This window comes from Oncorhynchus clarkii, chromosome 3, assembly GCF_045791955.1.
Source record: "Oncorhynchus clarkii lewisi isolate Uvic-CL-2024 chromosome 3, UVic_Ocla_1.0, whole genome shotgun sequence".
Lineage (NCBI taxonomy): Eukaryota > Metazoa > Chordata > Actinopteri > Salmoniformes > Salmonidae > Oncorhynchus > Oncorhynchus clarkii.
This window is the reverse complement of record NC_092149.1, coordinates 26,471,194-26,483,509: the sequence shown is the minus strand read 5'-3', so window position 1 is coordinate 26,483,509 and position 12,316 is coordinate 26,471,194. Positions and strand designations below refer to the sequence as shown.

Here is a 12,316-nt window from a genome sequence, read left to right as displayed (position 1 = left end):
TGTTATTTCTTAGTTTTGATGTGTTCACTATTATTCTACAATGTGGGAAATAGTCAAAATAAAGAAAAACCTTTGAATGAGTAGGTGTGTCCAAACTTTTGACTGGTACTGTATACAGAATAATTGAATGTTCAAAGATAATAATGAACCTTATGGGTATAGGCATATAAGATACTTAAGCCATCATCATCATTATACCTATTATTATAATTTACTACTTTTTTATGCATATATTTATTGGATTTTCAAACAGGACTATCAACAGAGTTGGTACAGAACAAAAAATTAGAACACCTATTATTATTATTATTATTATTGTTGTCCGGCCTTGTCGGTTCACTTTCAGTTTCACCCAATGACTGCATGGTTTCTCTTGAGGGGGGGGCGTATTTACGAAGAATTGAAACCAACATTTCCAGACTGAATTTCCACTGCAATCCACGGTCCATCATGGTTGTATTTATTTTTATAGTCTGAATTTGAAAATCTGCATTACTATATAGCATGTTGGCTAAACTTCTTATGACTGGGGGTCAGTATTGAATAGCTTGGATGCTTAAGTTGCCCAAAGTAAAGGGCCTGCTCCTCAGTCTCAGTTGCTAATATATGCATATTATTATTAGTATTGGATAGAAAACACTCTAAAGTTTCTAAAACTGTTTTAATGATGTCTGTGAGTATAACAGAACTCATATGGCAGGCAAAATCCTGAGGAGAAATCAAAACAGGAAGTGAGAAATCTGAGCTTGGTATGTATTCACCACAGTTCCCATTGAAATCCCCTTTAGATATTAATGATGTTGCACTTCCTAGGGCTTCCACTAGATGTCAACCGTATATAGAAATTTGAATGAGACTTATACTGTGTTGTGGGACTGAATGAGAGCAGAATGTATCAGGTGACTGGCAGTCAGACATTTTCTGATCACGCGCATTCCTCATGGTATCCACTTGCGTTCCATTGCTCATCAAGACACAAAGGAATACTCAGATTGGAACTTTATTGAAGCTATATGTTAAAAACGTCCTAATGATTGATTCTGTACTTAGTTTGAAATGTTTCTTCGACCTGTAATATAACTTTTTGAAGATTTTGTCCGATGTAACGCTGACCAGAATGAGCGTTTTGATATGTATACCAAACGCGCTAACAAAAGGAGGTATTTGGACATAAATAACGGACATTATCGAACAAAAACAAACATTTATTGTGGACCTGGGATTCCTGGAGTGCTTTCTGATGAAGATAATCAAAGGTAAGGGAATATTTTTCATGTCATTTCTTGTTTATATTGACGCCAACATGGCGGCTATTTTTACTATTTTTCTGAGCGCAGTCTCAGATTATTGCATGGTTTGCTTATTCTGTAAAGTTTTTTTGAAATCAGACATAGCGGTTGCATTAAGGAGAGGTATATCTACAATTCCATGTTTATAACTTGTATTATCATCTACATTTATGATGAGTATTTCTGTTGAATGATGTGGCTATGCAAAATCACTGTTGTTTTTGGAACTAGTGAATGTAACGCGCCAATTGTAAACTCATATTTTGATAAATATGAACGTTATCAAACAAAACATACATGTATTGTGTAACATGAGTGTCATCTGATGAAGATCATCAAAGGTTAGTGATTAATTTGACCTCTATTTGTGCTTTTTGTGACTGCTATCTTTGGCTGGAAAAAATGGCTGTGTTTATTGTCGTTTGGTGGTGACCTAACATAATCGTTTGTGGTGCTTTTGCTGTAAAGCATATTTGAAATCGGACATTGTGGTGGGATTAACAACAAGATTACCTTTAAAATGGTATGAGATACATGTATGTTTGAGGAATTTTAATTATGAGATTTTTTATGTTTTGAATTTGGTGCCCTGCACTTTCACTGGCTGTTGTCATATCAATCCCGTTAACTTGATTTCAGCCCTAAGAAGTTTTAAGTAAGCAGACTAACTTACATGTCACCTTATTTGGAAAGGACCTGTAGGCCTGCTCTGTCAGTTGGGAGTAAGTGGAGCTGGATGCAGTTTGTATTTGTACTTATGGTGGAAACGGCTGTGTAAAAGTGAAAATGTGAACAGAGATGGGGGACAAGCAACAAGACTCAGTGAAAAGATAAGTGACAAGCCAGATATGTTTACGATAGGTTATACTAGGCTCGGTGGGGGTGTTGTGCTGAAAAGCTCCCCCTGCTAGAATCCCCCCATCATGTGGACGCGCACGCACTCAATTCTTCATTGCTGCAACTTGCTTGCTAGTTGAGATTTCTGATCACGTTCGGCTGCGTTTCATTTGATTTTTTATGTCGGTTTTATCGCTGGGGATGCACTAGTAATGTCTGCAGTTTTTAAATGTAATAGTCTATAAATAAATCTCTTTGCCAAAATTCATCATCTCTCCCATGTCTTATTCGACTAGTAGTTGGTCCGAAATGTTTATTGCTTGCCTACGTTTTACTCCCTTCTCAATGGTTAATATAACACACATACAGTGCCTTGCGAAAGTATTCGGCCCCCTTGAACTTTGCGACCTTTTGCCACATTTCAGGCTTCAAACATAAAGATATAAAACTGTATTTTTTTGTGAAGAATCAACAACAAGTGGGACACAATCATGAAGTGGAACGATATTTATTGGATATTTCAAACTTCTTTAACAAATCAAAAACTGAAAAATTGGGCGTGCAAAATTATTCAGCCCCTTTACTTTCAGTGCAGCAAACTCTCTCCAGAAGTTTAGTGAGGATCTCTGAATGATCCAATGTTGACCTAAATGACTAATGATGATAAATACAACCCACCTGTGTGTAATCAAGTCTCCGTATAAATGCACCTGCACTGTGATAGTCTCAGAGGTCCGTCAAAAGCGCAGAGAGCATCATGAAGAACAAGGAACACACCAGGCAGGTCCGAGATACTGTTGTGAAGAAGTTTAAAGCCGGATTTGGATACAAAAAGATTTCCCAAGCTTTAAACATCCCAAGGAGCACTGTGCAAGCGATAATATTGAAATGGAAGGAGTATCAGACCACTGCAAATCTACCAAGACCTGGCCGTCCCTCTAAACTTTCAGCTCATACAAGGAGAAGACTGATCAGAGATGCAGCCAAGAGGCCCATGATCACTCTGGATGAACTGCAGAGATCTACAGCTGAGGTGGGAGACTCTGTCCATAGGACAACAATCAGTCGTATATTGCACAAATCTGGCCTTTATGGAAGAGTGGCAAGAAGAAAGCCATTTCTTAAAGATATGCATAAAAAGTGTTGTTTAAAGTTTGCCACAAGCCACCTGGGAGACACACCAAACATGTGGAAGAAGGTGCTCTGGTCAGATGAAACCAAAATTTAACTTTTTGGCAACAATGCAAAACGTTATGTTTGGCGTAAAAGCAACACAGCTCATCACCCTGAACACACCATGCCCACTGTCAAACATGGTGATGGCAGCATCATGGTTTGGGCCTGCTTTTCTTCAGCAGGGACAAGGAAGATGGTTAAAATTGATGGGAAGATGGATGGAGCCAAATACAGGACCATTCTGGAAGAAAACCTGATGGAGTCTGCAAAAGACCTGAGACTGGGACGGAGATTTGTCTTCCAACAAGACAATGATCCAAAACATAAAGCAAAATCTACAATGGAATGGTTCAAAAATAAACATATCCAGGTGTTAGAATGGAAAAGTCAAAGTCCAGACCTGAATCCAATCGAGAATCTGTGGAAAGAACTGAAAACTGCTGTTCACAAATGCTCTCCTTCCAACCTCACTGAGCTCGAGCTGTTTTGCAAGGAGGAATGGGAAAAAATGTCAGTCTCTCGATGTGCAAAACTGATAGAGACATACCCCAAGCGACTTACAGCTGTAATCGCAGCAAAAGATGGCGCTACAAAGTATTAACTTAAGGGGGCTGAATAATTTTGCACGCCCAATTTTTCAGTTTTTGATTTGTTAAAAAAGTTTGAAATATCCGATAAATGTCGTTCCACTTCATGATTGTGTCCCACTTGTTGTTGATTCTTCACACAAAAATACAGTTTTATATCTTTATGTTTGAAGCCTGAAATGTGGCAAAAGGTCGCAAAGTTCAAGGGGGCCGAATACTTTCGCAAGGCACTGTACATTAATTATTCATTTCAGTTGCCTATCCTGATGTGAGGTTTGTTCTATAGAAAGTATTTGACTCTGATGTGGGCCACAGAAAGGCTTCAGAATCATTTTGGTAGCTCCTGTTGACCAGTAGTGTGTGCTACAGAAAGCAAAACTAGAGTATAAAGAAACATACATATTTATTTTAGAAACATTTTGTAATGTTTAAGAAAATAATGATAATACCCAAATATTATCACACAATAACACAAAAACACAGTTTTGGAGAAGAAAGTAAAAGTGCAATATGTGCCATGTAAAAAAGCTAACGTTTAAGTTCCTTACTCAGAACATGAGAACATATGAAAGCTGGTGGTTCAATATTCCCAGTTCTTCAATATTCCCAGTTAAGAAGTATTAGGTTGTAGTTATTATGATGCGTCGACTATTTCTCTCTATACCATTTGTATTTCATATATTTTTGACTATTGGATGTTCTAATAGGCACGTTAGCATTGCCAGCCTAATCTCAGGAGTTGACAGGTTTGAAGTTATAAACAGTGCTGTGATCAAGCATTGCTAAGAGCTGCTAGCAAACTCAGTAAAGTGCTGTTTGAATGAATGCTTACGAGCCTGTTGCCACCTACCACCGCTCAGTCAGACTGCTCTATCAAATCATAGACTTAATTATAATATAATAAACACAAATCCGGGCACTATCATTTCGAAAACAAAACCTTTATTTTTTCAGTCAAATACGGAACCGTTCCGTATTTTATCGAACGGGCTGCAACCCTAAGTGTAAATATTGCTGTTACATTGCAGAACCTTCAATGTTATGTCATAATTATGTAAAATTATAGGAAATTAGTTTGCAACGAGCCAGGTGGCCCAAACTGTTGCATATACCCTAGTTGCAAACTGTTGCATATTTCCCTAGTTAATATTGCCTGCTAACCTGGATTTCTCTTAACTAAATATGCAAGTTTAAAAATATATACTTCTGTGTATTGATTTTAAGAAAGGCATTGATGCTTATGTTTAGGTACATTCGTGCAACGATTGTGCTTTTTTTGCGAATGCGCTTTTGTTAAATCATCCTCCATTTGGGGAAGTAGGGTGTGATTTGATGATAAATGAACAGGCACCGCATTGATTATTTACAACGCAGGACAAGCTAGTTAAACTAGTAATATCATCAACCATGTGTAGTGAACTCGTGATTATGCGAAGATTGTTTTTTACAAGATAAGTTTAATGCTAGCTAGCAACGTACCTTGGCTCCTTGCTGCACTCGCAGAACATGTGGTCAGCCTGCCGTGAAGTCTCCTCGTGGAGTGCAATGTAATCGGCCATCCAAAAATGCCGATTACCGATTGTTATGAAACCTTGAAATCGGCCATGCCGATTAATCGGTCTACCTCTAATTTTGATATTTGCATAATAAGATATAAAATGACAGTAAATCAAATATAAAAAGACAATAAATAACATTTAAAAAATATTGGAACGCTACAACAGCTCGACTGAACATTTATTGCACTTTTTCTGGAAAGTTTTCCAGGTGATACCGTCGCCTGGAACTCAAGCCTAACCTCGTCCTGACAGGCAGCGCAGACATGATCCTCCAATGATGGGATGGTTTTCATACAGGACTGGTGGAACCATCGCCTGGAACTCAAGCCTAACCTCGTCCTGACAGGCAGCGCAGACATGATCCTCCAATGATGGGATGGTTTTCATACAGGACTGGTGGAACCATCGCCTGGAACTCAAGCCTAACCTCGTCCTGACAGGCAGCGCAGACATGATCCTCCAATGATGGGATGGTTTTCATACAGGACTGGTGGAACCATCGCCTGGAACTCAAGCCTAACCTCGTCCTGACAGGCAGCGCAGACATAATCCTCCAATTATGGGATGGTTTTCATACAGGACTGGTGGAACCATCGTGGGCAGCGGTCACAACCAATCTGAAATTTATGATGAAAAATGTTAATATATTTAAAACATTAAATACATTTTCTTGAATTACAATCATTTCATTATCAGAGAAAGTGGATGATACTACCTCCAGAAATATTACTGCTTATACAAATTCGTACTCCTAAAAATGTGCCTTTAGAAGTGAACAAGCAATTACCCAGATAGTGTCTTCCTCATTATTGTCCACCTCCCCACAGAAGTGGCACAGTTGGCTCAGGTCATCTAGCAAAACATAATGTCAAGTAGTTTATACATCTTTACTTGTATTTTTCTGAGCAAACAGGGAGCAGGGAACAAGGGAATAGTATAGGTTTCTTGTAACATAATTATTTAAATAAATGTGTTTTAGTGGCAATCTAGTCGGAAGTTGGATCAAAGATAACCTTGAAAAATCCATATAAATGTTTTTTTTTTATCTACAATTATATTAAATTAGAAATTTAACATACCAGTGTTTTGGAGAATAGTGACTGCTATTTCTTCTCTCATGATGTTAAAATCTTTGTCCGTATTTGAAAAGACAATCGACTCCTCCTTCAGAACAAATTCAGCAAACTGGGGAAAAAAGTTTGATGGGCATTTCAGTTTTCCCCAACAAAATGATGTTACACCTAAGATTATAATTCGGAAGGATACAATGACACAGCTATAATATAATTTGACAGCTCTGTTTTGCCTTTTAGTCAGTATACTTTCAGTAGCTTAATTGTACATTACTTATACTCTAATACTTACTGTCAAGGCAAAGACCCCACAAGAAGTAACATCTTGTTGGCATGGGTGAGAAAGAGTACCACATGCCCATCAGGAGATATTACACCCCTTCTCTCTCAGGAATGATCTGAACATTATATGTTAATAAAAGTACAGCATTTTGAAACACTTTATTGATTACAATATAGAGATTAATAACAGAGGGGAATCTGAGAATGCAGGGATTCCAGCAGGGTGTGAGTTGAAGTAGTCAAATCTGGAGCTGACAAGGGCTGGAATGTAAATGACATGTGATCATCTCGGATGATCTAACATCAGAGAATGGGCAGGCATTCCCTCGGATGAAGAGCATCTCCGTCTTGCTGATTATGTGCTGTCATCCAGGTGGAAATGTCACCTGCATATCTGATGTGGGGAAAAACATAAGAGATAAGTTGAGTGTCCTGTGAATATGTTTATGTATATGTACTGTACATGTGTGTGTATGTGTATATATCTTTTTTATTTTAATTTCTATTATTATTGTCATTATTGTGTTTTGTGGTTGACGGGTGGGGGGTGGGGGGGCTGAAGGGGATGGTGGAGGTGGAGGTGCTGGGGGTGGCCTATTGAGGGCGAAGGGAACTATTGGGGAGAGGATTCTTTATGGAGGCACATTCAGTCAGTTTTGTGGTTGAGGGGTGGGGGGTGGTTGATGGGGATGGTGGAGGTGCTGGGGGTGGCCTATTGAGGGCGAAGGGACCTATTGGGCAGGGGATTCTTCATGGAGGCACATTCAGTCAGTTTTGTTTATTATATTATTATACATTTATAAAAAAATTCAAAATTCAGTCAGTGGGGAGCTTTTCGGCACAACAGGGGCACAGTGTGACACCTGGTATGTGGTGGGTTTAATTCCTGCACGAGCCACATACAACACTGAATAGTGTTAGCGATCACTTTGGATAAAAGAAAGCATCTACTAAATCAGTGGCCATATTATTATAGGTGTCTGGCATTTTGTAAAGTCAGTCTATTTTCCCATTCATAATTGATTAACTAATACCTCTCTTGTGATCCTCTAATGACCTACATAAACAGGCCAGCAGATGGCAATAAGCACCAGACGAGTGACTCCCTCCAACAGGTTACAGCCTCTGGAAATTCCAAGGGGACAAAGAAGAAGAGAGGAAAGAAAAAGAGGAGTGCTGAGAAGATGGAGGACAAGGAGGGAGAGATGGGAAAATCTACCCAATTCCAGTCTGTCTTGGTTCAACCACAATCAGAGGAATCTAACCCAGCCCAATTCTTATCAGTGCAACCTGACCCACCCTTAGGGAAATCTAATCGAGAGAAACCTACACCAGAGCAACCTATCCCAGAGCAACCCAAACCAGAGACACCCAAACCAGCACAACGTAACCCTGCCCAACCACCTACAGGGCATCAAAACCCAGACACGCTCCCTTCAGTGCTATCTCCACAACAGTCATCACCAGATCAGCCAGATCAGTCATCTCCACACCAGTCATCACCAGATCAGTCATCTCCACAACAGTCATCACCAGATCAGTCATCTCCACAACAGTCATCACCAGAACAGGCAGATCAGGCATCTCCACAACAGTCATCACCAGAACAGGCAGATCAGTCATCTCCACAACAGTCATCACCAGATCAGTCATCTCCACAACAGTCATCACCAGAACAGGCAGATCAGTCATCTCCACAAAAGTCATCTCCACAACAGTCATCACCAGATCAGTCATCTCCACTACAGTCACCACCAGATCAACCAGATCAGTCATCTCCACAACAGTCATCACCAGATCAGTCAGATCAGTCATCTCCACAACAGTCATCACCAGATCAGTCATCTCCACAACAGTCATCACCAGAACAGGCAGATCAGTCATCTCCACAACAGTAATCTCCACAACAGTCATCACCAGATCAGTCATCTCCACAACAGTCATCACCAGATCAGTCATCTCCACAACAGTCATCACCAGATCAGTCAGATCAGTCATCAGAGTCATCTCCAGACAAGGAAAAACCTAAGAAAAAAGGAGATCAAACAAACTCACCCTTCTGACCTGGAACATAGACGGCCTGGACCTGAACGATATCAAGGAACGTCTCTCAAAGCTACTGGACTACCTGATCGAGTGAGTCACATCAACATACAACACATTTCGTCATATAGTTTTTAGGATGAGATGTTCGTGTGTCATTCCCATAACCCACCCTCCCACTGCGTGGAGAGAAGCTGTGACTAATCGGAGGGAGACACTCGTCACAGTTAATGAGATTTTGGCCCATTGCTTTTGAAGTCTGTCCTAGATTCATCTTCGGCACAATTTTCTAATTCCCTTTTGTCACGGAGTAAATGCTTTTTACCCTCCCTGTTAAAACTGCACATATACATATAAACCTTTATTATCCATCCTCACAGAACAAAATGATATGTTTACAAGTCATTAAACAACATCTTAAGCAGTGAAATAGCGTTGTGTTGATTTCTCATGTTCTTTCTGCCATGAAGGTACCATCCTGACATTGTGCTACTGCAAGAGGTTATTTCATGAATTTCACCAATTCACCAATATTTCACATATTTACCAGGTTTTACAGTGTGTTATTATGTTAAGATTAAGTCTATGATTTGATATTTGATAGAGCAGTCTGACTGAGTGATGGTAGGCAGCAGCAGGCTCGTAAGCATTCATTCAAACAGCACTTTCGTGCGTTTGCCAGCAGCTCTTCGCAATGCTTCAAGCATTGAGCTGTTTATGACTTCAAGCCTATCAACTCCCGGGATTAGGCTGGTGTAACCGATGTGAAATGGCTAGCTAGTTAGCGGGGTGTGCGCTAATAGCGTTTCAATCGGTGACGTCACTCGCTCTGAGACTTGGAGGAGTTGTTCCCCTTGCTCTGCAAGGCTTTTGGGGAGCGATGTGTAACGATGCTTCGAAGGTGGCTGTTGTCGATGTGTTCCTGGTTCGAACCCAGGTATGGGCCAAGGAGAGGGACGGAAGCTATACTGTTACACTGGCAATACTAAAGTGCCTATAAGAACATCCAATAGTCAAAGGTATATGAAATACAAATGGTATTGAGAGAAATAATCCTATAATTCCTATAATAACTACAACCTAAAACTTCTTACCTGGGAATATTGAAGACTCATGTTAAATGGAACCACCAGCTTTCATATGTTCTCATGTTCTGAGCAAGGAACTTAAACGTTAGCTTTTTTACATGGCACATATTGCACTTTTACTTTCTTCTCCAACACTTTGTGTTTGCATTATTTAAACCAAATTGAACATGTTTCATTATTTATTTGAGGCTAAATTGATTTTATTGATGTATTATATTAAAAATAAGTGTTCATTCAGTGTTGTTGTAATTGTCATTATCACAAATAAATTGTAAAAATCGGCCGATTAATCGGTATCTGCTTTTTTTTGGTCCTCCAATAATCGGTATCGGTATCGCCGTTGAAAAATCATAATTGATCGAATTCTAATTATAAAGTATTGTCATTTGAGATAATTTCTAGCTGTTCTTTGGCCAGATGTGGATTATATGAATGTAATTATGTATTTATATGACTGTGTTTATGGTTATCCTTCCTATGTTATGTTGATATGGTCCATCCCAGGTAGTGACAAAAGCTATTTCACTGCCATACTGCTGAGGAAGTCCAGAGTTCAACTTCTGGAGAGTAGCATAGTGAATTACCCTACCACAGAGATGAGGAGAAACCTGCTTATGGCCCATGTAAGAACTCTCTCTGTACCTTGCTTTATCTTTTCCTGGCGTCTCTCATTCCATCAAATTTCATTAAGTAATAGAAAATGTGCACTGATATTCAAGTTACACATGCAGATCTCAAGTTATGATTCTGCCCTTACTCAGTGTCTCTCTGCTCTCTCTGTCACTGACCAGGTTTCTTTCCTTGCCCATCCTCTGTGTGTGATGACATCCCACATGGAGAGCATGAAGCCCCAATCCCTGGAACTCCATAACCAGGTGGGGACGGTGTGGAAGACAATGAGGGAGCAGGTCCAGGACCAGAGTGTTATCTTTGGGGGAGACACCAACCTCAAGGACTGGGAGGTGAGACAGGGAGAGAGGCAGCGATGTGTTTGACATGTACATCATGTATGTATGTCTGTATGTCTGCAACATGTCTGTGTGTGTTTTCAGGTGAAGAACCAGGGCGGTTCACCTGGGCCAGCCGGAAGACTGCCGGTACACCTGGGACTGTGTCACCAATGACAAAAATGACCTCCCTTTCCCCGCTCACCTGCGCTTCGACCACATCTTCCTGAGGCAGGCCAGCAAGGGGTCAAAGGTCAGCCCAGATGGCATGACCCTGGTGGGCCTGAAGAGGTTGGATGACTGTCACTGGGGTCTCCTCTGCACCTTCGTCATAAAACCTCTCAGTCAAGCAACACCTGAATGATACAAAGGGAACAGTTAGCTGTCCATGTCATGTCAACCAGGAACAGCATAGAAATCTTAGCCCATCTTTATGTACATTGGGAGATTTCGAGATTTCGACCTAGGATTATGGATTATGGGCGCAGCAATAGTGATTAATGACTTCAATTTCTATGTTTGGCAAATGCTGCTGTTCCAAGGCACACTTTTAATTGATTTATCCAGCCACATATTTGTCTGTGCCAACAGGTTATGTACCCTATTCAAGGGCACATTCATACTGTCTCTGGACTTGGAAGCAGAAACGTTGTTGGCTATCCTCCAGGGTACAGTATCTGGTTATTTTCTATCACTGTTTTAAACATCAAAGCAGCATCAAGCCAATTTCACAATAAACTAATTTTGCTCCAGACAATTATTTGTATTGACCCACTTTGATATGACTTTCTATGTGATTTTAATTTGCAAGATGTAAGCAAAATGCAAGATTATGTTATAACACTTTTATTGCATCAGATGGTTGTTTTAAGCAACAGAAGAAGGCGTTGTTAGAACACTCATCTGTGTGTTCTACTGAGGATGTGTCACGTCCTGACCATAGAGAGCCTTTATTTTCTATGGTGGAGTAGGTCAGGGCGTGACTGGTGAGTTAGTCTAGTTTATATTTTCTATGTGGGGTTTTGGTATGATTCCGAATTAGAGGCAGCTGACTATCGTTGTCTCTAATTGGGGATCATACTTAAGTAGCATTTTCCACCTGTGGGTTATGGGATATTGTTTATGTTTTGAGTTAGTTCACGTAGCATCTCGTTAGTCACGGTTTGTTGTTTGTTTGTTTATTTGTTTTGTTCTAAGTTTTTCACTTTAATAAATTATGTGGAAACCATATCGCGTTGCAGCTTGGTCCGACCATTATTACGACGAACGTGACAGATTATCCCATCACACCAGGACCAAGCAGCGTGCCCAAGAGGAGAGGGTAACGTGGACTTGGGAGGAGATTCTGGACGGGAAGGGATTTTGGACTTGGGAGGAAATCCTGGCAGGACAGGATCGCCTTCCTTGGCGGGAGACGCAAGGAGAAAAGGAAGAA

The 12,316-nt window shown here is 40.2% G+C and overlaps 1 pseudogene; it reads left to right on the top strand.

The window, feature by feature from the left end:
• The first annotated feature begins 8,758 nt into the window (after positions 1-8,758).
• Positions 8,759-11,245, top strand: LOC139405856 (tyrosyl-DNA phosphodiesterase 2-like; annotated as a pseudogene).
• The last annotated feature ends 1,071 nt before the right edge of the window (positions 11,246-12,316 follow it).